Source organism: Leopardus geoffroyi, chromosome B3 (genome assembly GCF_018350155.1).
Source record: "Leopardus geoffroyi isolate Oge1 chromosome B3, O.geoffroyi_Oge1_pat1.0, whole genome shotgun sequence".
In the NCBI taxonomy this organism is placed as follows: Eukaryota; Metazoa; Chordata; class Mammalia; order Carnivora; family Felidae; genus Leopardus; species Leopardus geoffroyi.
Window position 1 is genome coordinate 120,895,824 of NC_059337.1, and position 21,185 is coordinate 120,917,008.

Below are 21,185 nucleotides of genomic sequence, written 5' to 3' on the forward strand. Positions count from 1 at the left end.
CAGCCCGGAGGTTCGGCTTGGGGATTCCAGTTCCGTGTGGAGCTCCCAGAGGTGCCCACCCTAACGCAGTGCTAACTGAGTTCCCCAAGCTCCTTCCAGACCTGGCGGTGTCGCAGGCCCCGGCCAGACACTGCCAGCAGGCATTCCATGCGGTAACGGGCCCCGGTTTCCATTTTCACCCGGTTCAGTCACCATTTCGTGGCTCTTGAGTCCCTTGTCCCTCTCTTAGTAGTAAGGGTGACTGGGTTCCATGAATATGGGATCAGTAGCTTAGAGATGTGAGTTTTATTACTGGTTTTGACACTAAGGGACCCTAACCTACTTATTTAATCTTTTTATTGGGCTGTTTTGAGAGCTTTTAGAATGTCCTTACAGCACTTTGCCCTCCCTGGAAGTGGATGCTAAGTAAATAAGAGGTATGCCTGCTGGTTCATCTACGAAGCAGCAGCGGATTCCAGCGCTGAGAAACTCTGACAATTCACTAAGCCAGGCGCTGTCCCGTAAACAGTAACAAGATGTAAAGAGAATCCATCGCTGGCTGTGCTCCTCATGTGCATATTGGAGGACTCAGTGACTTGGTAGCCACAGGAATGAAAACTGGTGACTCACGAGAACTCTGCAAATAGTGTTATTTTTCATTTCCCTGTGGTGTTGCTATTGTTCTCGATTTTATGGATCACACAAGTTTTCACCAGACAACCTTGTTCTTCCCCCGCTGTTTTGAAACCACCCCAAACGTAGCCTCAGGGCTGTCGTCTCCCATTGGGTCAGTGTGAGCTCAGCCCAGCTCCTCAAATCCCTTGGTTCCTCTGGTCTGTCTGGAGTCCCTGCTCAAGCTTTGTTGTGGGAGAGGAAGGCAGAGAGCCCACGACTTGCCCAGACAGTCTGAGGCCTGGCCATGTAGCTTGCAGTTCCCTAGACACTCTGGAGCTGGACTTGGCCAGCCATTCCTCTGTTGTTACTTTTCAGAGGTAATAAGTGAGATTAATTGCAGGCCATTCTCCAGAAGAGAAAGTAGTCGGGGCCAAGATCAGTCACATGTTTAGAAGCCTGAGTGAGGTGTACCTCCAAGCAAGGCCGATTTAGAATTAGACAATAGGGCCTCCAGGGTGCAGGTACCAAGTGTTCATGACCTCTTTTTTCTTAAAGGGATCGGTTTCGGTCTCTAGATGCTGATAGCTGGGTAGTTAAGCTTTTCTTTAGCCAATGAGATGGGTGGGATTTTTCGGCTGCCTTTTAACTACACGTTTTCTGGGCACATGGGGACATGGTTAGGGGCCTGAGGTGATAAAGCAGAGGCATCTCAGCACTGCCAGCCTTGCCTGGTGTCGGATCATGTCAGGGAGGGGCATTTTCTAGGTGACGAGCACTCACTCAGTGGGTTCACAGTGCATCTTTCTTTGTGAGACCTGGAAGGGTTACTGTAAAGTCTTGGCTGCTGCTTGGAATGATTTGGGAAGGACAGGGCCTCAGACGGCTTGGCAGGAACCTGAGGCCCTGTTTTTTTCCAGTCCAACCCTTCCTTGTGGATCGAGCTGTCAGGGAATCCCACGAATGTCTGGCTTCTGCCCCTTTGTATGTTTTTCCAGCATTTGTCATTGAATTATTTTTATCCATCTCTGGCTTTTTCACACATGCAACCTGGGGATTTGTCTGTTCCTCGATATTAAAGGTGGGGGAGTTGGAAAGCACAGCCATGGGTTTGTTCCTCCTTTTTGTGACAGGGCAAGACATCGTGGGCCTGGGGTGCTCGCCCTGATGGCCCCCGCTCTCGAGAGTAGCTGTGTGTCAGAACTTTAAGTTCTGTATGGGGAAATGGGGTACAATGAAGCACCAAATCTGGGAAATCTGGGCTAGATGTCATGTCACTCTGTCCCTTCACCCTCTTACTCTCCAAAAATTAAATTATAAAGAGTCCGATGCCCTACTTCACATAATTTTTAGGAACAAGTTTTTCAGAGATTTTGATTCTAGTTTAAGCTAATACTTTTCTCCCTTCCTTCAGATTGTTTCTTATAAATGTTGCTGTAGAGTCAGGTCTCTGACTTCCCATCGTTTCGTGCTTAATCAGTCCTCAGAAATATCGAGTTTGGTATTTAAAAAAAAAAAATACATCTTATTCGTTTTCCATGTGCCAGGCATTAGGTCAGGTGCCGGGGAGTCATGATAAATAAAACAGAAGAGTGCCTGATCTCACGGAGCTTACTGTCCATGATGTATCTTTCATGTTCTCAGCATCATCCCGGGCGCTGGGTACAGTCTAAAAGATTTGGAAAACATGGTTTTTTTTTTTTAATTTTTTTTTTTTTCAACGTTTATTTTATTTTTGGGACAGAGAGAGACAGAGCATGAACCGGGGAGGGGCAGAGAGAGAGGGAAGCACAGAATCGGAAACAGGCTCCAGGCTCCGAGCCATCAGCCCAGAGCCTGACGCGGGGCTCGAACTCATGGACCGCGAGATCGTGACCTGGCTGAAGTCGGACGCTTAACCGACTGCGCCACCCAGGCGCCCCTGGAAAACATGGTTTTTGATCACAAAGAAGTCACCATCTGGCAGAGAAGGGGAAAAAATTGCAGAGTCGTGTCAAATGGCACGTAACAAAGATTTAAATTTTCTGGCCCAGGCAATTGGAAGAAAAGATATCAAGAAGAGTGTGGAAGGATTTAATCTGGTCGCTGCCACGTGGGTGAACCTTGAGGCCATTACGTTACGTGAAATAAGCCCGTCACAAAAGGGCAAGTACTGTATCATTCCATCCACATGAAGTGTCTAAAGGAGTCATAGAAACAGGAAGTGGAAAGGTGGTTACCAGGGGCTGTGGGAAGAGGAGAGGGGTATTAGTATTTAGTAGCTACAGCTTTTCAGTTTTGCACGATGAAAAGGTTCTAGAGATCGGTTGCACAACAGTGTGAATATACTTAATATTATTGAACTATACACACAGAAATCGTTAGGTGGTAAATTCAAAGTTAGGTGTTTTTTACTGTACTACAAAGGAGTATCGTAAGGATTTAAAAGAAAACCCGGTAGTTGCGCACGCATTTTACTTAGTGATTAAAATGGCAACGTTTTGCTCCTATCCTCTGCCTGTCTGTATGGAGACTTATTCTGAGCCTAGTCCTTTAAATGCTTCTATTTCTTTAAGAGCATGTTAACTTTATAGGAAAGGGGGCCGTTGACCTGTCTGAGGAAGGTGGCATGATGTGATAGAAAGAGAAGGGACTGTTGAGTTGGAAAGACCTGGGTGTGCCTTACTAGGTGTGCGACCTTGGGCAAGTTACTTTGCTTCTCTGGGCCACAATTTCCCCCTCTGCTTAGATATGCAAATGATGGCTACCACATTAAGTTGTTCTAAGATTTAATTGAGTTCTGTACATGAAAGCCAGTTTAGCGCCTGATTTTAGTGGTAGGTTGTTGATAATATTTAGTTTTCTTCCCAGAAAAAAATGAAAGTTAAACTGGACTTGATGGGGTCTGATATTGCTACCCACTTGCTTTTATATCTAGTATGGGAGAAACTGGCCATCACCCATGTATGGTGTGCTCCCGGGGCTGGATTACAGAGATGTGGCTTTTCCCGCTGAGGAAGGGAAGGCATCAGAGTGCAGCCAACTGGAGACTCTTCCTTTTCCTCTGACCCCTTTGTTGAAGGGTGACTTCTGCCTACTCAACAGGCCCTTCCTCTCTGCTATCTTCTTCTGAATGTTGAAGTTTCCACTGCAGCTCGATGTTCCAGCCAGTAAACACTCATATTTTCCATCTATCCTGGGGGTCGAGCTTTGGGAGAGCTTTTCTCTGGAGGAGTTTGGAGCTTATAATTTTGTACTTTATACTGTTATATAAACAACACTCTCTAGCCAAAGAGCACAATCACAAAAAGAAACCACTTTTAGGGGGGCCTAAAAAAAAAAAAAAGAAGAAGAAGAAGAAAGAAACTCTTTTATGCTCAGAGTTCTGTAGAAGTGATATTTCACTTCTTATTCTCCTTCCTTCTTTCCCACAAAAATAAAGTTAACCTGGCCTTCCTCCTGCGGGATCTTAGCTCTTACCAGTCTCTTCCCCTTGAGGAACATGTTTCTTCAGCACATGAAGGATAAAGGCCTGTGCTTCTATCTAAAATTCCCCTGCTGCTTTTCTCACTCAGCCAGACACAGAACCTCTCCAGGGTTATGCTCTGTGTCGGTTCAAGCTCTGTGACAGATTCTACAGTTCCTCATTCACCGGGAGAGCCGAGTGTCATAGGTGTTTGTGCCAAGGCCAGAATGATTGGGCCTCTGCCTGTTGAAGGAATGCTACCTAGGAAATGTGTGAGAGATAGCTGGCTAGACATCATAGCAAGGCCTGGGCAAAGTACGTTTGGGAATGTTTGGGCCTAGTACCAGGAGTGAGAGAAGTAGGTCTTTTCTTATCTGCGAGCCAAAATGCAGGTTGCTGTGTGGTGTGTGTGTGCCAGTGCGGCGTTTCTTTAGCCGGCCTCCTCCCCTCCCCTCCCCTCCAAAGTATCAAAGAGAAACCACCTCGAATTTCCTTAGGATTAGCACGCAGGCGAACCACCAGCCACACAGAGTCGTCGTCGGAGGCAAGACTGTGTCTTATGTGACTGTTCACTTTATAATTTTAGATCTATCCACAGTTGGCGATTATGGTGGTTTTAACAGGCCTGAATGACAAAAATTCGCATATGAAGCTGGATGAGGCTCCTTTTCTCGAATTAAGAAATTCGATCAGTGACTCAATTCATAATTCAGTTTAATTCTCACCTGGTTTTTCTATCATCTTCCATCTGGCCAAGTTCACTCTGTTTACCAGCCTTGAAAGAGCCTGGAAAGAACGGCAGTAGTAAAAAAAAACAAAAAACACTGTATCTTTCTTTCTGGCTCCTGTAGGGAGACCTTGATGATCCAGTTGTAAAGCAGTACTTAGTGTTGACTCAGCGAATTTTTAGAAGGAAGACCAGCCGGCTTCCCTGAGCCTTTAGCTGAAGATCCCGTCCTATCTCCTCCTCCACTCTTCTTTCTGTTAAGACTGTCAGCATGTTACCAACCTAGTACAACTAAGAAGTCGTTGCTTTTCTTTAGTTCCTAGGATTTAAGAGGAAAAAGGAAAAACTCCCTGTATCTATATTTTAATAAAAGAAAACAATAGACTGATAGCGTCCGAAAAGGAGTAAAGAGCCTCTCTTCCCTCGCAGTTGCTTTGAGAAGGAAGATTCTGGTGTGGGTTCTGGTTTTGGCATAGGTTCTTGATGACTCTTAGTTCCTTTTGTAGAAAAGAGAGAAACGTAAAATTAGCCTCACTGAGAACATGGTGGTCCTACGCCACTTTGTTTAATGCTTACATTAGATACATGGTAGGGAAAACAGGTATACCTAATCGTAACACTGAGGTTTACATGATTTATTTTTATTGTGAAGTTAGTATCCGGAAGTTAAAATTTTGATTACAAAGCGAGAAAATGCTCCTCAAGAAAGATACCTAAGAGAAGCTAAAAGGGCATTTATTTTTTTTTTATATGTTTATTTGTTTATGAGAGATAGAGACAGCATCAGTGGGGGAGGGGTAGAGAGAGAGAGAGACACAGAATCCAAAGGAGGCTCCAGGCTCCGAGCTGTCAACACAGAGCCCAACGTGAGGCTTGAACTCACAAACCGTGAGATCATGACGTGAGCCGAAGGTGGACGCTTCACCGACTGAGCCACCCAGGCATGCCTAAATGTGGAGTCAAGTATTCTTTGGTGGTTGCAAGGAAAGCCAGAGGAGGGAGAGAGGCAGTATATGTGCGCGTAGGAATTCAAAATGTCGCATCATATGCGAGGCCCCTGGGGTTCATAATAAGCAACAGTAGAACTCTTGTCTTAAGTGCACCATTCTTCTGCCTCAGAGGCCATAAAGGGGTGTTTTTGGCTTTCATGAATTATCAGGCTAAGTAAGACTTGTATTAGTTTGGCTTCAAAGCCAATAATCAATACCACGTTTGGCCTGGTTTTTAAAAACAAGTTTTACTATCTTTCTGTGATGAAAATGAAATATGGCTGCATCTCAGTAATGTGACTACAATCTAGGAGGATTTAGATGAGAAAAGCAGGCTTTCTGGCATAGCAGGTAAGGAAACCATAAAGGGGTTAATAAATGGGATGTACTTAAAGTCTAGAGGAAATCAATTCTTGTTTTTCTGAAACTTTGCACCAAGGAAAATTGAGTAGATGCAAGAATCTGCCTATATATCATTAGTGTTCTCAAATATCATGCTTAGCTACGTGAACCCAACACATTTGAAATACCAGCCCCCGAAAGAAAAGTTTTGTTACTTTCTTCACCAAATTATTAGTGTATTGAAATATATGAATAAGAGAAAAGGTGGAACTGGCCATTAAGTGGTGTTCCAGCTAGGAAGTGGCTTCATCTGGTAGTTGTTAAAACAATGTCATCCCAGAAAAGTTAACACGCATTTACTGACAATTTCCTAAATGCAAGACACCGAGCTGAGCTCGGAAGGAGGTATTGGACAGGGTCTCTGTTCTCAAGGAGGAAAATGAATAGTCCTATTAATGCAAGTACTGTGAAATAATTTGTACTTGATTGTTGAAGAAGAGGATTATCCTGTAGGTGGTACGAGTTCAGAGGAGAAATTGATCACTGATAGAGAAGCTGGCAAAAGGTCCACGGAAAGGAAAGACACATGAGCTGGACCTGGAAGGGCAGGTGGGGCGGGGATGGGCAGAGGCTAATACTAACAAATTAAGAGGTAATTGCACATTTACTTTGTACTCAGCACGATTCAAGGATCAAAGTAATGTGATTCACACTCCTACTAAGTTGGAGGTGACAGTTCAGCAGGGTGGTCTAAAGAATACTACCTAAATGTTTGTTTACTTTATGCACCTAAAATGCAAAGCGAGTGATTAAAAGAGGGCATATAGGTTCCTAGGAGTCACAATTCAGAACAGGTACCAAAGACAGGCAGAAAGAGAAGGCTCTGCAGAGGAAGGGTTTAGGGTAGGGAGTAAATTCGGTCCTAGACTGTGTGTAGGCTACGGGCAGGTGAAGGACAGGAGAGGCGGGGAAAGACAGGTAATGGCCAAAGTGTTGTAAGCATTTTAAAGGGACAGGGAACGGGAACTAGTCGGGCTGAAGCAGAGTATTTCTGTTCAAAATACCAGGCATTGGTCAAAACACTTAGTGAGTTTCAGGTGATAGAAACTGAAATCAAGCTGTCTGTAGCTGTACAGATTTTTCAGGTCGTAGAGATAAAAAGTCTAAGTTGGTGTTGGAAGCTTTGGAAATATCATTGATCATACTTTCTGCTGCCTTCCAGTTCACAGGTAAATCAGAAGTTACAGGAAAAAATCAGAGAGCGAGAGCCAAACACTGGCTTTATTACTGATAAGGATAAATCGGAGAAGGTAGCCTATGAATGTGGCACAATTTGGCTTCTACTTCTCAAGTCTAAGTCTTTCTGACTCGTTTTATTTATATTGTTAACCTTTTACTTAAAGATTTTCTTGTTGATATTTTCTCTGATCATTAAAATTTTTAAGGAAGAGGTAAAAAGACCTGATGCACCATAGTCTTAAAAAACGAAAAGAAAAACAAACAAAAACTTGGCCCGATTTCCAAAAACACACACCTGCCTCTGGTCCCAAACTACATTTCTAGTTTTATTTCTCCTCACAGTTCAGTTCCAGCCAAACTCAATGGATCAGAAATAAGCCTGGTCAGAAATCTACCAGGCTTATATTTGCCCCAGGACTTCCTTGCATATACCGCCCGATAGCCTTGACCCGATTAGTTTACTCTCTACTCACTGTCACTCCTTCACGGAAGTGTAAGTTGTCTTGTTCACTGTTGTGTCCCAGTGCCTTGGTAAGCAGTAGGCACATGGAAATAGGAACACATATTAAATGCCTATTTAAGGACTTTACGTGTAAAGGAGTGAGTGGATGGACATCCTGCCCCTCACCTGCATCTGCACACGTCCACACCGTTGTCCTACAGAGCTCAGCTCAGGCCAGCCTCTCTGCAGTCCTCCCTGTTCCTGGCGCAGATGCCGTTAGCATTTCTCTTCCTTCTCTTCCCTCCTCACCCACTGGACTCATGTTCCTAAGAGCTATACCTGAAAGGAAGCTCAGGCTAAGTGCACAATTTTAAATTCCTAGAGAATGGACATTTGGGGCCCTTCCTGTCCTAGTGAACTGAACACTAGGAAAAAAAGACCCTAGATCCTCCATTGAGCCTAAAGCTCAAAACACCCCTGCCCCCCGCCCTTCCCAAGTCATCGGGTCTTTACTGCTTCTCCTTTGGACGCTATTCAGTTCTTTCATGTTACCCAAAATCAAAAGTGCCCTACAAGCAAGAGGCCTTCCTTAATCTGGGGGGTAGAGGCAGGTATGGAAGAGGAAACGGCAGACAACTTTTTCCCCATATCCTTCTCCCCACCCCACCTAAACTATAGGAAGGAGCCTTATGAGCCAGTCCTGAAGATGGTTGGAGTGGAAGGTCATCTACCATCTTGGACAGCCCAGGATGGGCTTAGCTATCTCTTTACTCCATCCAGCCTTTTCACCTTGGTTGTCTAATGAGTTCTAGAGTTTGCTAAATGTGTGTTTTTATGGTGTTCAGCTTTTTGATGTTCTTTATAGTAGTTCTGTCTCCTCGCTGCCCTTCATTTGATAGACTTACTGGCATCCCCTACCTGAGTGGTTGATATGGCAGAGGCATAATGTCAGGCCACCATGTCCCTATTCCCTGTTCAAATATCATTTCCTTACCTCTGTTATGACACTTCCCATTCCTCCTTATAGTCTGGTTCTTTGTATATTTGTCTCACCTGTCGTACTAGATTGTGAGCTTTTTGAGGGCAGACATCAAGTCTTACACGTTTTTATGTCTGTACAGTACTCTGCACAAAGTCCTCAGTAAATGTTTGGTGAACAAGCAGTTTGGTGAACAAGCTGTCCCGTGTGGGTGCCACAAGCCAGGTGTGGCTACTTAAATTAATTAAAATTAAATAAAGTGAAAACACCAGCTCCTCGGTCATATTAGCTCTATTTCTCATGCTCAAAAGCCATGTATGGCTCGTGGCTACCTTATTAAATAGCACAGGACGAGACGGTTGCCCCGGAAGATGTTGAGGAGGACCCAAACTTGGTCAGTGGATTAAAAAAATAAAAAGGAATGAGTGTTCCAAGAAAGGCATAGTCTTGATTTTCCTCCTGGGCCCTTCTGTAGATGTCAAGCCTCTTTTGTTTAGATCTAGAGATTTACCACAGATGCTGTTCTTGAACTAATTTGTGGTGCTGGGAGGGGCATATTCTAATGCCTTGGGAATCTCTAAAGCCCAGAGCTTCTGTATTACTAGTGTCTAACCAATCAGAGCTGGGCTGACGGAGAGGAAGGGGCTTTTTAAGCCGATCCCAGTGTTAGCGTTTTATTTTCTGCCCGTGGCTAAATACTGGGGAGAGGTCTTGCTTGCCCACGCTGACCCAGCCCCCCGGCCCCCACCTGCTTGGCTGGCAGTTCTGACTTGGCTTATAGAGCTGCTATAGCCCTGGGGAACGGAGCCAAACATGCGGAAGTGGTTACGTGTACTAGCTCCCAGGGAAGCTGTGGCTAGCAGGGGGAGTGGGTGGGGTCCTGCCTGATGGCTTTTCAAAGAAGCCAGATCTTTGAAGTTTTGTTTTAGCAGCTGCCAGGTATGCTATTTCAGCACTTTGCAGGCTCTCTCACCCTGTTCCCATATCACATTTTTTCTTTCCTATATGTGCATCGCATACACAATGGGAGCTTGAATGTTGGGAGGGTAAATACAAAACTGTGCAGTAAGTTGTTAAACACAGCCCTCTTGCCTTTTCTTTTTACGTGACTCTGCTGTGAGATAGCTACTTGAATGCTCCCTTTTCCCTTCTCAGCTCCGACCCTCCCTGACCACCTGCCAAAGGGGAGACACACAGAGCCCTCTTCTATTTTGGGAAAGTAGTTTTGAAAAACTGGAGGTCCCACATTCCTCTGATGGAATGGGTTATCATTCTGGGAATAGAGCATCTCCCTTTTCCAAAAGCACAGATGACGGCCCCCAGCGAGCAACCCTGACTCTTGAGGTCTTGGAGTATATTTCTTGAGCGCACCCCTTGTTCGCCGCTGGACTTTCAGCACTTAGCACAGCGTCAACAGCACATGGTTATTAAACATGATTGCCCTGCGACTGCTGTGCCGGGTGGAGGTATGAGACAGGCAGGGTGCCCTCCGAAGCCCACACTCAGAGTTCTCCCCGATTCCTCGATTCCTTGCTTAATAATCTCCTCCTCCCATCCAGTCTGCGGTCACCTCCAGCCTGTTCCAGCTGCCCCCAAACTTGCTCCTTCCTCTGGACTCTGACTCCTCCCTCTTCTGGAGTATAGTATCTGCTCCTCTGTGTAATTATTTATTTATTTTTATGCCTTTGTTCTTTATCTCCTGATGTGTAAGTCTTTAAAAGACAAAGGCTAGATTTTCTTCCTACACCAAGAACCTGGGACCAGGAACATGGACCTGGAACTTCCTGACTTGGGCTAAATCGTTTGACAAAAAGCCTCACTTTGCCGTGTGGGAAATGATGATGCCTGGGTTGTCTTGACGGTTTGATGAGCTCATATATGTGAATGTGCTTTGTAAACTATAAAGTACTGCACATGAGTAGATCTCTTCAGTATTAATAACACTTATCACTGTAGAATAGCGATGTTTATCCTGCTGATGATACACAGTCTGACCTCCCCCAGAGCTGAGGTAGATCACCAGCTCCGTCCTGCATTACTCAGCTTGGCACGGGTTTAAAGCACAAAATGGGCTATTCCGGGCCCTCTCTGTCATCGCCTCTCTTTCAGTCTGCAGGTTCTTCTTTTTCAGACCTGTGGGGTCATTATTTTTCTTCCTAGTCTCTTCCTGCTTCTCCCCTCAGGCCCTGGCTGAGTTTTCTCTTTCAGCCCATCTGTTCTTAGTGAAGCAAGGTTCACCCGTGTCCTTTCCCATTTGAGGTTGGATTGGCCATCCCAGAGGACCTCCCGCAGCTCTGCCCACAGCAGCGCTGGCCCCTCGTCATTCTCCCTCCGCCCAGCCCCGTGCCTTCAGCAGCAGCCCGCTCGGGACCCTTCCCATTTTCCTGTCCCTGCCCTCTCTTCTCTGCCAGGCTGTCCCTTCAGTCCCACCTTCCATGACATCCCTTCGCGCGTTTGCTTCCTTCTTCTGGGCTCAGACTTTTCATCTGGGAAGACTACTCCCCTTTTCAAGACTCTGAAGTTTGGTGTATCACCTGTCACCCAGTCCCCATCACCTTTAGTAGATGGACAGGCACTGCCATTCTTTACGGCTATCACATGGCTTGAGAAGGTCCAAATTCCTTTATATTACATTCTTGAAGGTCTCACATTTAAATGTGATGGCCTGGTATTTGAGAGCATGCATTTTAGAGGCAGACCAATTTGGATCCCTCCTTGTTTTAGCCACTTACTAGCTATGTCACTCAGGGCAAGCTCTTTGAAGCCAATGTTGTTATATCTGAATGAAGGCAAAATGCCTACCTTGTAGGGATATGCTGAGGAGCAAATGAAAATTAAATGACATAAGAAAAGCACTTTCACACGGTGCCTGCCATAGAGTAAGTGCTCAGTAAATGGGAATTACTATAAACGTTTCCAGGCCACTTGTCCATACCCTGTCTTGTGAGTATTAAAAACTGGAGTTAGGGGGTGCCTGGGTAGCTCAATCCTTTGAGCATCTGAGTTCGACTCGGGTCATGATCTCTCGGTTCGTGGGTTCGGGCCCCCTGGTGGGCTCTGTGCTGACAGCTTGGATTCTGTGTCTGCCTCTCTCTCCCCCTCCCCGGCTTGTGCTCTGACTCACTCACACTCTCTCTCTCTCTCTCTCTCACAAAAATAAATAAACATTAAGAAAAAATGGAAGTTAGCTGGTTTTGTAAATTCTTACCCCTGCCTGGTGGTAAAGTGAGGACTCGAACCCAGGGCTTCAGGTTCTCTTCCTGATGAATTTTTCATTCAATCCTTCTAACTCCTCCAAAGGCTCATTCTAGTTTCGTTTCTTTGGGCGGAACATAAGACCACCCCAGAGAGAGGAATGTTCGTTTCCTCATGCATATGTTCATTCAGCAAACATTGCATGACTGTGATGTTGCCAGGCTCTGGGTGGACAAAGACCAGAATGATGAATGCAGTGCCGCCAAGGTTGGTCCCAGCGGGTAAGAAACAGTCACTGTGAAGAAAAGTCACAGCACGCTGCTCCTGAAACTATTATTACACTATACATTAACTACCTTGGGTTCAAACACAGTTAAAAAATAAATAAAATAACAGCGAAAAAAAAAAAAAAAAGAACAGGCACAGTCCAAAAAAAAAAAAAACATACCAATAAAAGGCATCTTGGAGCCTTGAGGAACAAAAGCTGTATCAGAAGAAAACCAGAGTAGGCTTTGCAGGGGATAGATTATTGTTTTTTTACCAGGTGAAAACGGCAGAGACTTGCGTGAAGGCAGAGAAGTGTGGGAGAGCATGGTTGTGAGAGCGTGGCGTGCAAGTAGGCGATGGTTCGAGTTGAGGAGGGAAAGTTAAGTGCGCCATTCTGAGGAGAGTTTATCCTGGTATCCGCCCAGTTCATTAATGTCGCCTGAAGGAGCCAGGGGCAGGTGTGTGTGTTTTAACATTGTTGCTCCGTCTTTTTTATTTTAATTTTTTTTTTAATGTTTTTATTTATTTTTGAGACAGAGAGAGACAGAGCATGAGCAGGGGAGAGGCAGAGAGAGAGGGAGACACAGAATCCGAAGCAGGCTCCAGGCTCTGAGCTGTCAGCACAGAGCCCGATGTGGGGCTTGAACTCACGGACTGTGAGATCGTGACCTGAGCTGAAGTCGGACGCTTAACCGATGAGCCACCCAGGCGCCCCTGCTCCGTCTTTTTACCTCATGTTTCTACTGTCTCTTCCCCATTCGTATCTGGCAAACTCTTCCAGTCATTCTGGATGAGGCCCAGCGCTAACTGTTACCCTGTGTGCCTTCTGTGCTCATCTCGCAGAGGTGGCCTTCTTACCCGTGGCCTCCACCTTGTGTTGTAGTTCAATTTCACATCTTCTGCCACCTCCTTTAAAGTGAAGACCCAGGGGCGCCTGGGTGGCGCAGTCGGTTAAGCGTCCGACTTCAGCCAGGTCACGATCTCGCGGTCCGTGAGTTCGAGCCCCGCGTCAGGCTCTGGGCTGATGGCTCAGAGCCTGGAGCCTGTTTCCGATTCTGTGTCTCCCTCTCTCTCTGCCCCTCCCCCGTTCATGCTCTGTCTCTCTCTGTCCCAAAAATAAATAAATGTTGAAAAAAAAATTAAAAAAAAAATAAAGTGAAGACCTGAACATCTGCGTACTCCTGTCCCTCACCGCGATGTCTGACACGCAGTAGCCACTAACATAACTGAAGGAAGGTGAATGCCGTAACTCAACATGTTTCCGTCTGTAGGATCTGAGCTTCAGCGTCCAGCACTGAAGTTCCGGAACTCAGTCCGGAACCCCAGCACTGAGCTGCTCAAAACCCTACTGTGGCACGAAGACCTTTTTGTGTTTGCAGCGCACTCCCACCTACTAGAACCGTGCCCCGCACCCTCGAAGGGATTAGACGACTGAAAACAGTACTCAGCCCAGTGACTTCCACCCAGTGGAATCCATATTAAAGCAGAGCAGTGTCTCACAGTGTTCACTAAGCTGTCTACGGTTATTGTCCTCACCTGGCCTTTTTTCAAGGGCTGTGTGGCTGTTTGAGTAGCACTGTTTACTTACAGCCCTGACTAACCTCGGCTACACTCACAAGGAAAAGTTTCTTCATATTCTAATAAACACACAATCTATATTTGGTACCAGCTTCATGTCACATTTTCTCTCTTACGTTTTGCAAATATACCCTGGTCTGCACCCTGCCACAGGGATCCAAACAGCTCAGCGGTCTTCTGACAGACAGAGCTGTAACACGGTATTCACATGTGTAGTTAAATATATGTTACATACTGATCAAACTTCCACATTTGTGAAGTTGCCTCAGCACGGAAGAGTGGAGAATCTCTCTTAAGGCTTTAGTGAAGAGAGGCATTGTAATTCAACAGCAGACCATCATAATGATGTGCCCCGATGCGTGCTATGGTAGGATGGCAGGCCACTCCGCTAGGATAGTACTTTCAAGCTAAGTTTTCTTTTCCTTTTAAAATGTGTTACCCAAGTACCTACATAACAAATTACCTCCCAGTTTAGCAGCTTAAAACAACAAACATTATTATCTCAGTTCTGTGGGTCAGGAATTAAGGAGCAGTTTAACTGCTCGGTTCTGGCTCAGGCTCTTTCATGAGGGTGTAGTTAAGATGGCTGCCGAGCGGGCTGCAGTCATCTGAAGGCTTGCCTGGGGCTGGAGGATCCACTTCCATGATGGCTCACTCTCACATGGATGATGAGATCATGCTGGCTGTTGGCAGGAGGCCTCACTTCCTCACCACATGGACTTCTCCACAGGGCTGCCTGCATGTCCTCATGACATGGCAGCTGGCTTCCTCCTCATGACATGGCAGCTGGCTTCCCCCAGAGTGAATGACTCAAGAGAAAGACTGAAGCCAATGTCTTTTATGACCCAGCCTCAGAAGGCTTTTATGACCCAGCCTCAGAAGTCCTACACCATCGTTTAAAAAAACTGTTTTAATTGTGGCAAAATACACATAACATAAAATTTACCATTTCTAACTGTTTTTAAGTGCACAGCTCAGTAGCATTAAGTACATGACATTATTGTGCAACCACCACCACCATCCACTTCCAGAACTCTTTCATCTTGCAAAACTGAAACTCTGTAGCCATTAAACACTAACTTCCCCTTCTCTCTCCCCCCAGCTGCTGGCAGTCACTAGTCCACTTTTTGTCTCTATGAATTGGGACTATGCTAGGTACCCCATATAAGTGGAATCATACACTATTTGTCCTTTTGTGGATGGACTTAATTCGTGCAGGGGAATATCCTCTAGGTCCACGCATAGTGTGACATCTGTCAGAATTTTCCTCTTTATGGCTGAGAATATTCTGTGGTATGTATATACTACATTTTGTTTATCCATTTATCTGTCAGTGGATACTTGGAATGCTTCCCCATTTTGGCTGTTGTAAATAATGCGGCTCTTAACGCGGGCGTACAGATACTTGTTCATGTCCCTGCTTTCATTTCGAGTATATATCCGGTGTGGAATTGCCGGATCACATGATAATTCTGTTTTTTCCAGGCTAAATGGATCCACTTTATTTTTCTTGTATGAACATACTACGTGGTGGCCATGGATGGGGTCTGGCCCCTCCACATGGAGACTGTGGTGTGGCTCTTTACTGGGTGCTTGATGCTCAGTGATAACTTTATAGACTTGGTTAACACAGTCTCTTCCTAGAGGTTGGGTGACATAGCTGGAGGTCTTGGAGACGGCATCAAAGGTAGCCTTGACAATGATCCCCAGAGTGGCAGTGCTTCCCCTGGACAAGGTATAGCAGTCATTGATAGCAGCCATCAGCAGCAGCTTTTTGGGCAGAGTAGCTGAGATAATGCCAGTGCCTCTCAGGCTAGGGAATGAGGCATACTGGCACGGAGCTTCTGCAGCTGGTCAGCTTGCAAGGGGTGGTGTGGGGCCTCTGATTGAGTCTTGTCCCTGGGTACCCTCGCCGCACAGCGACAGTGGTGAGCTTGGCCAAAGTGATGGTGCCTCGAATGGCAGCGGCTGCCTTCTGAGAGCATTTACCCAGATTGACATGGCTCATGTGGCCCCCGATGGCAACAATGCCTTGAACCTGGTTCACTGGCCAGCCGGGATCTGTTTTTGCACAGGCATAATCCTTAAGCTCACCGTTAATGGTCATCTCTAGGAAAAAGTCCATGACCCCTTAGGCTCCTTGATGGGCAGGGGGAAGAGATAGATTTCCTCCAGGGACTCAGCAATCATGTCCTTGACCAGGTGGCCCAGCTTGGTGACAGGGAACCACACTAGTCCTTGGCCTTGCCTCAGTGAGCTCTGTGGCTCAAGACACCTGCAGCTCCAGAAGCTGTTGCCCAGACCTCTGGAAGTCGCTGCTTCCAGGCTTCCTACAGCACACGCACGCATCCTCTGCCTTTTGGTGTTTTCTTGGAGGAGAAGGGCAATTCTATTTTTAATGTTTCGAAGAACCATCATCCTGTTTTACACAGCCGCTGCAACATTTTACATTCCCACCAGCAGTGCATAAAGGTTACAGTTTCTCCACATCTTCACCCACACTTGGCATTTTCTTTCTTTCTTTCTTTCTTTCTTTTTTTTTTTTTTTTTTTTTTTTTTTTTTTGATAGTAGCCATCCTAATGGTTGGGAGGTGGTATCACTGTGGTTTTGATTTGCATTTCCCTAGTGATTAGTGATGCTGAGCATCCTTTCATATGCCTGTTGGCCATTTATTTGTATATCTTCTTTCGAGAAATACCTATTCAAGATTTTAATAGAGTAGTTTGGTTTTTTGTTTTTCTGAATTTGAGGAGTTCTCTATGTATTTTCTGTATTAGTCCTTGATCAGATATGATTTGCAAATATTTTTTCCCATTTCGTAGGTTGCCTTTTTATTCTGTTGATGGTGTCCTTTGAGATGCAGAAGTTTATCATTTTGATGAAGTACAATATTTCCATTTTTTTTCATTGCCTGTGCCTTTGGTGTCCAGGAGGGCGTTGTCAAATCCAATGTCATGAAGCTTTTGCTCTTTGTTTTTTTCTAAGAGTCATATCATTTAAGCTCTTAACATTCAGGTCCTTCAAGCACACTATGTTTGCTGCATCCATGGCGCTGGGATAGGAACAGCAGGGACTGGGGGACGCTGGAGGCCATCTGGAGGGTTGACACCCACAATAATTCAGGTATCTTGTTTTTAAAGTTAAGCAATTCTAGGGGCACCTGGGTGGCTCAGTCTGTTAAGCCTCCAGCTCTTGACCTCAGCTCAGGTTTTGACCTCAGGGTTGTGAGTTCAAACCCCGCGTTGGGATCCACACTGGGCATGGAGCCTACTTAAAAAAAAGTTGGGTAATTCTGTAAGATTTAGAGTGACAATGGGAATCGTTTGTTCTTTCTTTCCCCACTGCTACAATCTTACTCTCCACACCTCAGAGATGCTTGCTTTCAATTATTTCTTTTAAGCACTTTCTTCTGTTCTAAATCTGCCATTTCTGGCTTTGCATTTTATGTATTATTTATTAACTTCCTATCCGGAGATGGAAGTTTAGCATTCTCATACTACCCCCGCCCCCCGCCCCTGCCCCGGCATAACCCCCACCACACGCACACACACTTCCCTTCCTCCCATCCTTACCCTATACGATAATATCATGTGTTGTTCAATCAGTGTTCACTGTTGTCATTATCATAACTATTCCTTCGGAAACTTCTGGGCCTCTTAGGGTCCTCATTTCTTCTCTCCTATTTATCCATTTCTCTGTTGTCTGAATTTCTGAGGGATTCTCTTAATAATGCCTTCTACTGTTTACCTACATCCAACTCGGTACCTGTTGTGAAATGAAGAAATGTTCTGAGTTTCAAATTTCTTCCAGTTCAAGACAGTTCACACATTGCCGCAAACCCATGGTGGGAGGTGAGGGGAATATATGTGTGTATACACGCACGCGTGCACACACACACACACAAGTTGTAATTGATATAAAATATACAATACATATAACTATGCGTTTTCCAGTTTTCTACAGACTTAAATATTTCTGCACTTAATTAGTTGGACAAAATAATACATATATGTAGCCACACCATGCAACAATCACACAAATAGATACAGATTGTGGGGAGATAAACAGCCCTCTCCTCAGAGATAGTCACAGTTAAAAAATTGATTTGTGTATTTTGTGTTTTTCTGAGGCTTTTTTTCCTTCCTAATGTCTCCATGGTTGTTTTTTTTTTTGTTTTTTTTTTTTTTTTTTGGTCTATTTATATAAACCTACTTAAATATTTTCAGCTACTATGCAGTTTTCCAAAGTTTGAATATCTGCGGTGAGCACCTTGTACATATATCTGTGTGCGCTTGTGCAAGTATTTCTATAGGGTATGTTCCAAGTGGAATTTGTTGGGTCAAATGCTATGTATACTTGGAATTTTTTATAGTCACTGTCGAATTGGCCTCTCGAAAGGCTTTACCAGTATAGCCTCCAGTCTGGAGTTCAGAAGCATGCCCTTTCTCCACACTTTTGCCAGCATTACACTGTTGATCTTCTGAACTGTCACATTTTTTTCATAAGCTCCCTCCCATTTTTACTGACCCTGAGATTAGAATAGAATCTATCTTTGGAAATATCAGGGACGCTTTGTTTTAGGGGACGGCCACAACTGAGATCGGGCCCGGATGGGGACGGTAAAGGGTTCTCAGTGGTCTCTTTCTTTTCGTAATGTCAACTAAGACCAGAAAGAATTGCTGTGAGTCAGCTTCTTTCCGCCACACTGCTTAGGTGCTTTTCTCTCCTGCTTTTGTTTTTGACTGATTTCATCCAAGGAGCCTGACCCTTCCCCCTCCTGAAGTAATGAATAACCAGAAAAGTCACAGAGCCCAGCACTGAGTGAAGGAAGCTTAAGGAAAATATTAAAAAGGAAGAAAAGTGTTTGATGTACTTTTAATATAAAATGTGGAAAAAGCAGAGGAAGGGTGGGGGTTGGGGAAGGGAGGGGGAGAAAGATTATTCACGGTAATGGGAACCAAATGTTGGCTGGGCCCGGCGGCTTTTCAAAGTGATAATAACGAAGAGCCAGCAGCACAGGGCACGCCTTAACCCTTCCCTACCTGCACAGCTCCTTCCAGGCAGCTTTTCAGGGGCGGGGTCCACTTGGAAGAGGTCCTGGTACGTGGAGAATTTCTGTTCCCCTCCTGCCACCGTGACGAAAGAAGGAAGGTGGAGGCGAGTGGTAGAACAATGAGTGGCCACCTGCCTGCTGAAACCCCTCCCTCTGTGTCGGAATCTCTCTCTCTGTGCCGGGCTTTCATAATCTCGGGCAAGGAGCAGCCTGCTTGACCAAGAGCTCACCGGTCGTGAGCGACGAGATCATCTCCCTTTGCTGTGTAAAAGGGGACTTAGCCAGAGCCGAGGTCCCAAGGAACAGACAGGCGCGCTCTCTCCATCAGTAATAACCCCACTGCATGAAGGCCCCCCGCCGTGGAGGCTCAAGTCCTCTTGGGTGCCAAGTACGTGCACTTGTCTGAAGGCTCGGGCCTCTGTTTCTCTTGGAAGTCTTCTCGTGCCTCTGTGGGATTGACATGTAAAGACTGTTCAGAGCTGAAGGGCACTCCCTGACTTATGACTTCCAGGTGGTCAGGGACAGGCCTGTCAGCCTAGCCGTTTATCTGTGGAGGGAGAAGGGAAAGGACGAAGGGACGGAGATCCTGCTTCAGGTGGCTCTTCACTTCCATCTGGGTTCAAACTTTGTTTAGGCACTTTTAAAAGTCCATCTCGTAGGGGCGCCTGGATGGCTCAGTCGGTTAAGCGTCCGACTTCGTCTCAGGTCATGATCTCACGGTTTGTGGGTTCGAGCCCCACATCAGGCTCTGTGCTGACAACTCAGAGCCTGGAACCTGCTTCGGATTCTGTGTCTCCCTCTTTCTCTGCCCCTCCCTCGCTCACTCACTCTCTCTCTCTCAAAAATAAATAAAATTTTAAAAAGTCCAAAAAAAAAAAAAAAGTCCATCTTGTATAAGAAAGAAGGAAGCCTTGTTTTTTATGTCGAATATTTACCATTTTAGAGAGGCAGCCCCCAAATGTAGGGCAGTGGTAGCGATAGGGCAGGCGGCAGACGAGTGCTCAGACCCGGTGGTCAGCTGGGCGGGCTGCTGGAGCTCCCCAAGCCTCAGTTGCCTCATCCGTAAATGAGGCGGAAGAGTGTCCGCCTGCTCGGAATGTTCAAGGTTTAAGTGAGTTAAAGCAAGGAGAGCAGGTAGCACACTGCCTGGCATCTACCTCTCCCTGTCTTCGTCATTCTCGTATCGCTTACAGCTAAAATTGAAGTATCCGTTTTGTTTCAAATGTTTTTAAAAGACATCTTGGGGGGATTTTATAGTTTTACATTTCACATTTAAGTCTGTGATCTATTTTGAGTCCATCTTTGTCTGAAGTGTGAGGTTTATGTTGTGGTTTATTTTTTTTTTAATTTAATTTAACTTTTTAATGTTTATTTTTTGAGAGACAGAGAGAATGCGAGTGGGGGAGGGGCGGAGAGAGAGGGAGACACGGAATCCGAAGCAGGCTCCAGGCTCCGAGCTGTCAGCACAGAGCCCGACGTGGGGCTCGAACTCACAAACTGTGAGATCATGACCTGAGCCGAAACCAAATGCTTAACCGACTGAGCCACCCAGGCGCCCCCGTTGTGGCTCATTTTTTTGCCTGTTGACATGCCATCGCTGCAGCACCATTTGTTAGCAAGCAGATGGCTTTAAAATGGTATCCTTCCTCCATCGGGTTGGTTTTTCTAGTTTTGTCAAAAATCAGTTGAGCATATTTGTGTGGGTCTTGGATGATTTGATTTGATTTTACTTTACTTTAAATATTTTATTTTCAGTAGTGAGTCTTTAATTTTTTTTTTTTTTTTTCTTTTTAAGTAGGCTCTATACCCATCATGGGGCTTGAACTCACAACCCTGAGATCAAGAGTCACATGCTTCACTGACTGAACCAGCCAGAGACCCTGAGTTTGGATGATTTTAAGTATTCCTAAAACAAAGGCCTATAGCAATAACTGTTTATTAGAAAATCTTCAGCAAATGCAATGTTAGGTTCTAATTTTCTGTTCTTCAACATACCTTTGATATCCTACCAATTTAGGTTCAAAGCAGCTCTTTCACTTCCTCTGTATGTGCGGGTTGACCTGCTACTCACTGTAAGCCTTGGTGTCCTCGTCTTAATACAGAATAGTGACCTGTCGCAGTGGGTTGCTGTCAGGACTAAGCACGGTGAGGTGTAGAAGGGGCTTAGCTTGAAATCAGGCGCGTAGAGAGTCCTCGCTCTAATGGTAGTAGCGGTGATGAGAGTCGCCTGCCTGGCCATCCATCCTAAGCCACGCTTACTCACGCTCCTTGCCTTCCCCAAAGCTTAGCTGTCTTTAGCCTTTCCATCATAGTGTCTTCATGCGTGCATGAGTGATC

General features: G+C 45.5%; 1 protein-coding gene and 1 long non-coding RNA gene across 32 annotated transcripts in view; one reads left to right on the top strand and one right to left on the bottom strand.

Annotated features, from left to right (window-relative positions):
• The window catches only part of TTLL5 (tubulin tyrosine ligase like 5), a 300,979-nt gene that overhangs the window by 151,519 nt on the left and 128,275 nt on the right, over positions 1-21,185 (top strand). The window lies entirely within an intron of this gene.
• On the bottom strand, positions 2,060-19,523 carry LOC123584105. The gene is made up of 2 exons (XR_006705163.1): positions 18,838-19,523; positions 2,060-2,260 (listed from the first exon to the last, which is right to left on the bottom strand). It is a non-coding gene; the product is annotated as an uncharacterized LOC123584105 (long non-coding RNA).